Consider the following 12,405-nt stretch of genomic DNA (forward strand, 5'->3'; position numbering starts at 1 on the left):
TGTTCTCAGTTGTTGTATGGAAAAGGTTTAAATGTTCAGGGTCATCCTGACCTTTGGAACTCTAAATCAATACAGGTAATCTGCTGGTCAAGACCAACCTTGTACTAAATTTTGTGTTTCTCATCCAAGCATCCTAAAGTTATTGTCCAAAAACCGTTTTAAAGAACTGTTATTTATTTTGTTGAACTTAACATCACACCGACACAGGATAGGTCATATGGCGACTTTACAGTTTTAATGGTGGAGGAAGACCCCATGTGCCCCTCTGTGCATCATTTTAAAGAACCGGGTCAGTGTGACCTTGACCTGTGACCTACTGACCTCAACATCATTAGGGGTCACCTGCTGGTCTAAATCAACCTCCCTAACAATTTTCATGATCCTAGGCTCAAGCATTCTCAAGTTATAATCTGAAAAACATTTCACTGTTTTGCCTTATTGTGACCTTGATCTACTCACCTCAAAATAAAACTTGACCTGCATTTCATGATGTGACACCTGTGTACCAAACTTTATCATCCTAGGCTCAAGGTCTCAAGTTATCATTCGGAAACGGCTCAACTGTTCAAGGTCACTGTGACCTTGACCTTTGATATATTGACCTCAAATTCAAACAACCTGTATTTTATCATGTTACACCTGTGTTACAAAAGCTATGATCCCAGGCCAAAGCATTTGCAAGTTATCTTGACCTTTGACCTACTGACCCCAAAGTCGAACTTGACCTGTAACTATGTACCAAAAAATATTTAAAGCGGTCAAGCTTTTCATGAGTTATCACCTGGAAGCCATGAAAACCTACTGACTGAAAGACAAACAAGCTTACTACATGGGGGTATAACAGAACATTCTCTTTAAAATCTCATGAAAAATACGAGAACTAGATACCCACGGGCAATATGTCAAGCCCGCCAGCTGTCAAAAGGACTGGGAGTTGTGCATGACACTCCTTGTCTCATTGAGGCAAACATTTATGCCAAATAAAAGAGATTGCAAAAAAGTTACAATATAAGTTATTTACAGTAACAACAAAGGAACGTATAATTTAAAAAAAAAAATTAAAAAAAAAAAATTAAAAAAAATATATAAAAAAAATTCTAAGTCCACATAAAAATCCGCACCAGCAGAGATAGGTCAAAATACACCTGAAAATTGGATGTAACATGCATGTTGTACTACAGAAAAGTAGTCTTGATTTTTCCCTACGACCAGTAATAAAAAAGTTACAAATGTAAGCTATTTATAGTAACAGCAAAGGGAAGTAATTCTAGGATCTTTTGCATGACACTCCGTCGCATGATGATGAACAATTGTGCCAAGTTACATCAAAATCCCTCTATGCATCAAAAGAAACGCTCCAGACAAAGTCATTTTTGTATCTGACTTTGTACCTCTAAGTGTGACCTTGACCTTAGACCAAGTTCTTCCGTATGACACTCCGTCTCATGGTGGTGAACATTTGTGCCAAGTTACATCAAAGTCCATCCATGCATGAAGAAGAAATGCTCCAGACAAAGTTGTCATTCTTGTATCCTTTGACCTCTAAGTGTGACCTTGACCTTAGACCTAGGGACCTGGTTCTTGCGCAAGACACTCCATCTCATGATGGTGAACAATTGTGCCAAGTTACATCAAAATCCCTCCATGCATCAAGAAGAAATGCTCCGGACAGTCATTTTTGAATTTGACCTTTGACCTGTAAGTGTGATCTTGACCTTTGAGATAGGAACCTGGGGCTTGCGCATGACACTCCGTCTCACTGAGGTTAACATTCATACCATATATAAACAAGATTGCTCCATGCATGTCCAAATTATGGTCCGGACGGACGGACGGACGCACGCACATAAACCGAATAGACATTTGGACAACTATGTCTTTGCTTCCGCACACGGGCTCGACAATAACAAAACCAATGTGATAATACATTATCTCTTAAAGTAACAGAGCTTTGTCAAACACTGCCCTTCTCAAAATAAATTTAGTTTCTAAATAAATCCTGAATTCCTATCCTTAAAAGTTTTGTTTTTTTAAGTTCCCTTGTTCTTCTGTCTTTTTATATTTTCTGGTGTTTCTTTCTTGCTTTTCAAGTATACTGGATTTGTTGACCTTCCATTTTGTAGCTGCCTGCTCTCAAGAAGTGAACCTGTAAAACAGAAATCAGATATTGTAAATTGATAAAAAGAGACCCTAACCAACTTTCATCAAGATCCTATGAAAAACGTGACCTATAGAGTGGTCACAAGCAAAAGTTTATCGATGCACGGACGGACGCCGGACGCCGCGCTATCACAAAAGCTCACCTTGTCACTTTGTGACAGGTGAGCTAAAAAGTCAATATCTGAGAACCGCTTCCTCCGGTAACAAATTAAACCATTTGTTGATGTGATTTTTGGGAAATGTTAACCTTGCATTTTGGGATGTTGGGAAAAAAATGCAATATTTTTGGTTTGGGAAGTGGCCAAATACAGGCCTCTGTCATATAAGGATGAAAAGCCCTGCCGGCTAACAATTTCTGACAAGAAATCATTTTCAAAGTTTTTCTTTCCGGTCAGTTCTATATGGAATTAAATTCTTTGGGTAATTTTGAAAGATCATTCTGTGAAGTTTGGTGTAAATCTGCCCAGTGGTTCTGAAGAAGATTTTTTTACAAATTGTTGGCACATGACGGACATCAACTCATGTTGTCACCCTGTGACAGAGGTGATTGAGCTAATAATTGTTTAAATTTGCATACATGTATTAAATTTTATGGTTTTGTCCAGAAATGCTTTATCATCAAGAAAATGAAATGGAGTCTTTACTAAGGTCTAAAAAAATTTTGTTTCCGGTAACATGCTAAAATAAATTAGGGTAGGTAGGTCGGAAAAACTTTTTCTTTGGATTTTTTGAAATTATTTTTAGGGAGACTTTTTCGAAATTATTTTTGTGTCAAAAAATGAATACACATAGGGGGGTTATGCCTCTGGAGCATCAGTAAGTTGATTTGTAACATCACTGTCCATGTTTAAAGCATAAAAAGTTTTTATCAAAAAGTTGAAAAAAATGTTCTCAAAGACAACTTTTTTAGGCGGACAGACCGTCCATTTAGGGTCGGGCCAAAAATTTATGGTAGGTCAGGATACAGGAAACAGACAATTTTTTTTACGCCTAATGTTCCTTGGTATTTGCACTGACTCAATCGCAAAAATCTGTTCACACAAATACTAATTTGTATACAGTATATCATACTTTTTGAATGATTGAAACTGCTTCCCACAGCTGCAACTATATAATAAAGAAACAGAATGACAGAAATACCTTATGAGCCGCAAGCAAGTGGTTTCAGTCTGTCAACAAGCACTTTGGAGCAGTACAACAATCATCTGTATAATAGACCAAGATGCCTGAAAATAGTGAAAAGGGAGCAAATTAAGGAAACATGGACAACCAGCTGTTTTGAAATTTCAAAGGTCTAAGAGCTAATATCCTTTTCGCAGTTTTTCAATTTTCATGCCAATAAGATGACCCCAATTATATCATTGGCATGGCGGGAGAAATTTGTTAAATAAAACTTTTTTTAATGAAAATAAAACAGTAGCAAATTTTGTCAAAATGTATAATGAAACGAAGTAAATGCGGTTAAAAATTTCAGTTTGGAAAAAGAAAAGTCACTGTATGAGTAGGTCTGTTTACACGACTGACCAGCCAGAACAGCCAAACATTACTTTAACCCAGTGAATTCCAGGTACCTTTTTGACTTGGTGGTCTATGACCTTCACTTTGCTCGGTATCATTAAAAGGCAAAAACAGACTGGTAAAGCAGCTAGAAGAATCTGTTCTGCCTTCCTCAGTTTAGTATGAACACAGGAGCTGACAAAATGCTACAATTGTTTATTGGTATCTGACGGTCATGATTCATAAACGTATAACTTTAAACGTATCTGAGTATGTGTGCAGTGTACAAAATTCAGATTTCAACTAACCCATGCTGGCAACCAGATAGAAAATTTTCCAAGCCTGACACCAATTTCACATGCCTTAACTTAAAGCTGAATTTTGAACCATAAAACAACTGGTCTAGCTCATACCCTCAAAATACTTCATCATATTGTTGGGGACATGCTCGACTGGGGATTCCTAGGAGAACAGGAACTGAATGCATCGGAGCAAAAAGTAATGTGAGCGGCTTCAGTTTGCATTTGCAGAGCTCAAATTTAACTTTTTTGACCAACATAAAAATTTTAGCATATAGCTTTTTTTTCTTGTTGCTTAGTCTGAAATCTACTTGCAAATTTAGACTTTTAATTAAGAATGTTAGAATATCCTAAAAAATCATGCTAGAACATCAATATTGTTTGCATGGTTTTCCTTGGCGTACAATTTTGTGCGTTATAACTCAAAATAACCTTCAAAGTAATTCGGAACGCATCATTGATGGCGTAACTTAACTACTGGCTGAAACTACGGCAAGGCAAATTATCGTACCTAATATTGTATTTATAAATAGTGATTCGACTGTATACATGTACGAATTAGTAAGACAGCCTGCATTCTAGATTTAATTATAAGATAGACCGGCTCTACATTTCTTTATAATCAGTAATCCATTCAATAAAAAATGGCTAACCAAAAAAAGATGTTGTGTTTTCTGTTATCCTCAAATGAAAGAGAATCTACAAACATTAACAAAAACCCCAACAATTTTGACTAAATTGTTTGTATTTGCAAAATAAATTGTGTGAAATTTTGATCTTAACTTGCATTCCATGAAATTGACTTACATTTAGCGGGTCCAAAATGTGGTTGTATCAGTACGACATGTAAACAGTATGCATATATTCCAAAGAAAGATCGAGCCGAATTGCATGTCTGCACCAAGTTGCGCTTATCAACGCTATCCTGACTGTTGACAATTTGCACAGTGTCAAATGAGTGTGGAATAAACGAAACAAACGCCAATAGCATAATGTAATGCATTAACACATAATTTTTTTGGACTTCAAAAATTATGCGTCATAAAAATCTGAAAAGGGGAAATAATTCTACCAAAACTGAAGGCAACCAAGTTATTTTTATTTCAATTTGTGTCATATGAACAGATGAACCAAGTTTGAAAGAAATATCTTTACTATTTTTCAAAAAATGTTAGTTTTTATGTCGAAAGCCCGATGGGGCAATGTTACCAGCCTGTTTAAAATCTATATTTTTTTCTATAAGCCGATCCGATTCCCTATATTTAGACCGAGCACAGCTTATCGGCAGAATCATAAGCTCAACTTAATCACTGTGTCAGTGTTCGAAATTCGTGGTAGTCCAAATTTCAACTCGGGCTACAGATTTTCCGCAGGTACAAGCCCGACCAGGCTACTAAATTTTCCTATAAATTTGTTTTAAAAATCATGCTAATTAAACGAGTAAGCATCGTGATTTCATATGATCTCCATTAATAAACACTAAGAAGGCATCACGCATCGTCCAGACTGAGGAATGCTTATTGAATTGTTGTTGTTTTTTTTGCACTCTCACGTGTTGACAATCAAACACGAAGTGTCAAAGATGTAACCACAGCGCTAACTGGCTGAATACAATCACCTCTCACAAGTACCTGCAGTAGGCAGAGCTTAAATTATGCTATCAGTGTGTGTGTAAATGTGTATTCAGCACTCGTTATTATATCTTGCAAATTGTCAAAAGTCCGAGTAACAGTAATTGGCAAGTGCCGATCCTAAAAAAATCGGGCGTTAGTCTACAAAATGTTATATGGTGCAAAAATTAAGTATTTTAAGGTGTTAAAGTTCGGGGACGTGAAATTAGTGTCGGGCTAGTCCAAATAATTGTACTCGAGAGTTAAATTTCATTATATTTTTTTGACTTGTCGATATCCGCCTTTTCTAGGTAGACAACGTAAAATATCAAAATGTAATATCGGTCTACCCGAGGTCTCATTATTTAGAATAAGTGTTGGGCTTGGAAAATTTCCTATCTGGTAGCCCAAATGGTCTAGTGGATTCAAATCTGAATTTCGCACACTGCTGTGTATACATGCAGTGAGCCTTAAGAAATAATAATCTAAAAGGCCCATTTCAAATTGATGAATAAATAAAAATGTAAAAAATAAGGAATTTCTTAGTTCTGGCTACCATAACTTAACTGATGCTATTTTTATTCTCTGATGGTCGCGTCCATTAAGTTATGGCGAAACCCCATTTGGTTAACTAACCAGTATCAAACCGCAACATCTCGCACACTTCTCTCGTGAGAAACGGATGACGTCATGCAACAGTTCAGAGCACGTGGTTATTTTTGAAAATCAAGTTCAAAATTTCACTTATTAATGCATTTATTTTAATCATAAACATAACCAATTTCGATAAAAATTCATTAAAACATATCCCAGAAAGTTTAAGTTCTCAGAAAATGTCAATAAATAACAATTCTATACCGAATATTGGTTTTCAAATGAAGAGTATCCAGATCAGGTGACAACTGCAATGGCGGACACAATATTGCAGACAGGGGTACCAATTTGAAACTTGTGTGTATAACTTGTGTTCAAATTATGTTGCATGGATTATTTTATACCAGATCAAAAGAAAAATTAATTAGAAACATTTTAAAACAAAAGGTGAGTTCATTGCATTTCATTTGATGAAATTATAGCGTGACAGACTTCTGGCACGATTCCTGGTTAGGTTTTAGTACGGGATTCGTTTCAGCGCAGAGATCCATAACAGCATATAAACATCTCTGAGCTGAATATTTTTAGCTAGGAATTTCTATGCTATTTATGGGTGGGGTGTTTGTTTACATTATTATTATACAATGGAAAGTTAGTTACTCACGTTTCTAAAAATGTCAACAGGCCAACCATGCACATGCTGTACTGGAGTGCCGTCCATATTCTATATAAAAGTAAAATAATTCCATTAATCAGTCATGCCTGCAAGTAAATCGCCGATTTTCTTAATTTTAAAAATTCAATATAGGCTTAGTAACAGAGAAGTTCAAAGAAACTAAAGTACCGGAAAGGAATTAAAATACGATCTGAAAAGCGACACAAAGGTGAATCTATTCTCTCATTCCCCGAGCTGAAGAACTCGTTGGAGAATGTTTTTGTTTCCTCAAATTTTCAAAATGTCGGCGCCAGTGTAATGTGTATCCACTCTCACTCTAAATATAAAAATGTTCAAAATGTCGCCGTTTAAAAATGCTACTCAGTATAGAATAAAGCATGTTTGTATCACAAATTATATCAGCGTTGTATTAGCATCTGACGCAACAAAATTAACAGCTTACTTTGAATTTTCTTTCGGGTCGCAGACATCTTATTGTGCGGATATTGCGTTTCGCCTACTGATCTGACGGACGCTTATGAACATTAACGAAGACCGTGATATCCCGAATTTCATCGGGGTCGTCGCACGCCCATGGTCTAAACCGGAACTCCATATTTTTTTATTTGGATAGTATGTGTTGTTTGGATACCCTCGTATGTTACCGTAGTGGGATTCGATCCCCTATAAAATTGTAGAAATGTTAAAGGATGAATTAATAATTGCTATTGTTATACTGTAAAGTACACTAACAACATCGCTTAAGAGATGAGAAGATAAGAAAGGCATTTAATTTGAATTACTAGTAGATGTAAACTACGTCGTCGTCTTTGACACAGATATGAATACAAACCTACCCGTACATTGAGGTAATAAGTGTATGCATTCTGTGTGATGTGAAACGTGTGCACAATAGTAAAACGGAGGACTTTGTACATATTGTAAGTTTATTTCAAAGGGAGATGTCTCCGGATTTATGTATCATATTTCGATATTCGGAAATTACTTTTTTTGTAAAACAATGCAATAACAATCGGCAATATCCGTATATTTATCATCACGTGTTTTATCGGCATGCTTCAGAAAATTGATTGTTCCTAAAATCTGGAAAAATTCCGAAATCGAGGTCAGAGACTAGGCAATCGAACGTAAAATGCCATATGTTGTTACGGATCCAATATCATAAAGCGTAAAGTTTGTTTCTTTCATTAACCTTTAGCATGCTGCCGGCAGGTGATTCTGCCTTTGCGACCAGTGCAGACCAAGATCCGTCTACACATCCGTGCAGGCTGATCATGGTTTGCACTGTTCATTGTTCAGTCAGTAAATTTTCAGTGAACACCCCTTGATTAATAAATGATACTGCCCAAATTGAATGAAGGGCAAGTCTATTATAGAAATTTAGTAGGGTAAAAGTTGATATGTGAAATGTTTCACATGGCTAGGGCTTCTTAATGTTGAGATATATTACTAGCATTCTTCTCTAATCAAAAAGTAACTGTTTCTTAGCTGAAAACACTTACATACCATCTATCATCTTTGCCGATATTCAGTTACTGAATGTATTAGGGCGATCATATTTAATCAAATGTCTTATTTACAATGTATGAATTTGAAATGATCAGCCTTCGAACAAGTCCGGAAAATTTGAAACAAGCTTTGGTTTATCCAACAAAGTAGGAAACCTGTAAATTGACAAAGTGTACAAAGAACGTTCTCCATGTTCCATTGTATTCTTATCATATTCGTTCTGGTTTTGAAACTCCTATAAATAAACATTTATTTCAAAGATGGTTCACTCACAGTCTGTTCAAACACCAGTTTTAAAAGATAACATATCTATACGTGTCTGGGACATTTAATGGTGAGAAGAAATGCGAATATATAGAACTTGATATAGTACTAGAGAGAAATCAATGATATAAATAATAATCCTACCTGGCATTTATCTCGGCATGTGTATGACAACACTCAAAAGGAACAATGAACTAAATGTATGTTGAAAAACCTGGAGATAACTCATTTCATTGTAATGTAAAATTTCAAGGTAAACATTGAAGATGATTTAATAAAACTTTATCAGTGTAGATTTTCATTATACGTTTGATAACTTTTTTTTCGTTCATGTCTTAAAATATTATGTACAAATATTTATCGTTCAAATACTGACGCGATAAATGTACATGTTTGGTGTTGGTTGCACGATTATTTGATCGTGTCGAAATTTATTGATTTAAGGAATTTCGCAAGTAAAACATGTGAATATTGACCTATTTTCTATGAAAAGCATCTAACAAATGAGCTTGAAGCAGTGTCAGTTTGAATAGAAGTAGATGAAATATCAATGTTTAAATAAGTGGTATTTGTGAAAATTTCATTGTCATTTTCACACAGACAATTGTCTTAGAGTTATTAATATGTCAAAACCGCTGTACCGTGGTGAATTGTTTTCATTGATAATCTTCACGACGTGTCTATACGTGACAATTATTTCTTAAAACGCGAAAATGATAGCCAAGAAGAAACTTATATGTAATAAGACAAAACATCAAAGCGAGTTACAACAAAACTATTAATTACTCACTCTCACGCCTAGCAAATGTAATTTTCATAACAGATATCAGCTTGATCTATGCTTTATTGAAAAGATGAATGTTTTTGGAAGATTTCATACGAAGCAGCTGGGTAAAATGACATTTTTGATGATTAATTTTTTTCTTCTAGTTGAGTTTCATTTTCTTAAGAGGTACTAGTCAGTTGCAACAGATCTGACAGAGCGATTTACCTAAAAAATTTAAAAAAGGAAACAAAATGATAAATTACAGATTTGAAACAAGATATAGATTTGTTCTGGCACGTACCGGTTGCTGTTTTGCAATGAGCATTTAGTGTTTACTTGTAAGCAAGTGGAAGCAGGATAGTCCTTGTAAAATATAGCGTCGGTTTTTCTTGACATATTGCCATGTTACGATCAGACTGGCAAATTGTGCATATTAACAAGGGCCGAATGGGAACAGAGGTAGTAGAAATTTTTAACTTTTATACCTGAAACATGGTCTTAGAGTTTTTGCTAATTCGTCGTAACATATTTTTTTGTCATTTCTAGTTTTTATTGCTGTGAAGCCTGTGTTTAAATGGACTTCAAAGCAAAGTTAAAAAGATTCGGCAATTGACCAATATGATACTTGTTGTTTAGCAAGGCAGCTTGCTCATCTCACCTAGATAATACTAGATTGGTACAGGGCCATTCAATTGGTTAAACATTAAAACTAACCTGTGCCGGTAATGGCAAATTAGGCTTAGATTCAGTTGCAGCAATTCATAAATCTTTTCTGCAACATAAGGAACCTTACCAAAAATTGCAAGGTTGAGTTGTCAACATAGGAGAAGAGGTTGTTCAACTCTGTAGAGTCAATATCGGCCTTGACAGAAATTTCAAATACATTTGTTTCATGTCTTGAATCTGTGGAACTAGTACCTTTTGTGTGGATGTCATCTTGTGACACTGCATAAGTAGCAACACTCTGGTTGGTTCTTTTATCAAAGTTACAATTACATGGTCTCGTAAACCTTTCACCAGCTCATGCTTTGCCACCGTGATGAGTTGTCCATCATTGAATAATTGCACTTTGTACATGTAGTAATTTCCTCGCGGGTGAACGATGTCCGTTATTTAGACGATCTCACTTGAACAGTGTTCATGACCAAAAAACAAATCGTTCATTGTTTTACAATTTTTGATACTATCTTTTTTGTACTCGCCAAGGGTAGCAACTCTATGTAAGCAATCTGGTGATATTACATATATCTATCTCCCTTTATTTAAGTCCGCACGCAGCTGTATGGGATGAACCCATATGGGATAAGACTTTTCGAGAGAATTTTTGTCCGGTAAGTGAGAAAAATATACGACTGTATAGAGACAAAATGTGGAGACAAGTTTTAAGGCGGACAGATATGATATATCCCATTCTCGAATGAGGTATAGAGTAGTGTGCTTAATTTTTTATGAAAAAGGAATAGGAATGTCAAAACGCAATTCTTCTCAGATGTCATTGACCTTTATTCTGCTGACAAAAAGAAACTCTGACATTGCCTATATCTTCTCTGTTTATAGAATATTAATAAAGATGATATATAAAATTATTGGATACAGAAGTATCTTATTTGTCACATTGATAATTTGGTCTTGAACGTGCAGACAAAGCTTAAATTTTGAGAACATATTAGGCTGATAATTATGTTTATATAATTTTTAAGCCATTAACCACATTTGACCTTGATCTGAAGGCTCAAACATGTTTTGACCTTATGCTAAACGGACAGTCAACTTAAATGATATTTACGCAAATTTAACCAAATCTTATATAACGGTGTTGAAGGTAAGAAACTAATAAATGTGTAAGGACATTGACAGGTTTAGGGAAGGACAGACAAACGAGCTGAAATATGACAGAACAGAATTTTATTTTAGTAACTTATACGATATCTCGTTACATACATACAATTTCAAATGAGACAATTTCATGATAACATGACAGACTCATACAATCTTAGCCACGTAGCATATTATTGTCTTTTTTTTTTTGAAAGTAAACAGATGTTGTTATATCACACATAATCGGTATGCACATGTTATACAGGTTATACAGTACCAAATTTCCCTGATAAACTTTTCATCAATTATTTATACATACATTAAGAATGACAATAAAGTAAATTGCACTAAGGATGTATTAAATATAGAAGTACTATATGTAAGTTGTTTTATAGTGACTGGTGTGTATGGTAAGAAAAAAGAATGTATTTTTTTACAAAAATATTTGCACCAAGCCCCTTTTGACCTATAAGACAATTTTTGTTGTTTAGGCATTATAACTAAAATATTCCAACATTGATCAAAATACACAACTGGCAAAGAACTGAGCAATTTTGAATGAGCGATAAACCCGACAAATTCAGAGGTACTACGCCGCTATGAGAGGGTCACATTCAGATCATCTTCATGTCAATACACCCTGTGAGTGTTCCATACCCCACGGAGTTGTCCACCGCAGGTGCAGGTTCTGTATGCTTGACGACTCAGCCATGCTAACTACAAAACCAACTGGAGATACTCGTCTCTCTGTTTGCTAGCTAGTCATATGAATTTACCTAAATTTAAAAAAAAAAAGATTTATTGTATGGCTGCGATGATTCTCTTATTTTGTACGTAATTGGTCTGATGTAATAATAACGTTTAATATATTTTAGGCTCTTTATCACGAGCAGGCACCTGGGTAAAACCACCGACCTTCCGTAAGCCAGCTGGATAACTTCCTCACATGAAGAATTCAACAACCCGAGTGAGGCTCGAACCCACATCGATGAGGGGCAAGTGATTTGAAGTCAGCGACCTTGACCACTCGGCCACGGAGGCCCCTATTTTAGACTCATTAATGGTAACTAGAACATATTTAAATAAAATTATACTCATCCTCAATCTCTTCTTAGTTACAAAATTGACATAGTTTTACATGACGCTGTACCCTATTACGTCCATATCTACCAGTTTCTATGCGTAGACTATGTGCTGATATTTTAATCCCAC

The 12,405-nt window shown here is 35.4% G+C and overlaps 1 long non-coding RNA gene across 3 annotated transcripts; it reads right to left on the reverse strand.

Annotated features, from left to right (window-relative positions):
- Positions 1-35: 35 nt before the first annotated feature.
- LOC128546680 (uncharacterized) lies at positions 36-7,375 on the reverse strand. Of its 3 annotated transcripts, none has more exons than XR_008366148.1 (4): positions 7,279-7,375; positions 6,825-6,884; positions 3,301-3,386; positions 36-2,146 (listed from the first exon to the last, which is right to left on the reverse strand). It is a non-coding gene; the product is annotated as an uncharacterized LOC128546680 (long non-coding RNA). The 3 variants fall into 3 exon arrangements; XR_008366150.1 differs by lacking the exon at positions 7,279-7,375 and adding an exon at positions 7,005-7,230; XR_008366149.1 differs by lacking the exon at positions 7,279-7,375 and having other exon boundaries at positions 37-2,146; positions 6,825-6,954.
- Between the last annotated feature and the right edge of the window lie 5,030 nt (positions 7,376-12,405).

Source organism: Mercenaria mercenaria, chromosome 11, assembly GCF_021730395.1.
Source record: "Mercenaria mercenaria strain notata chromosome 11, MADL_Memer_1, whole genome shotgun sequence".
Classification (NCBI taxonomy): domain Eukaryota; kingdom Metazoa; phylum Mollusca; class Bivalvia; order Venerida; family Veneridae; genus Mercenaria; species Mercenaria mercenaria.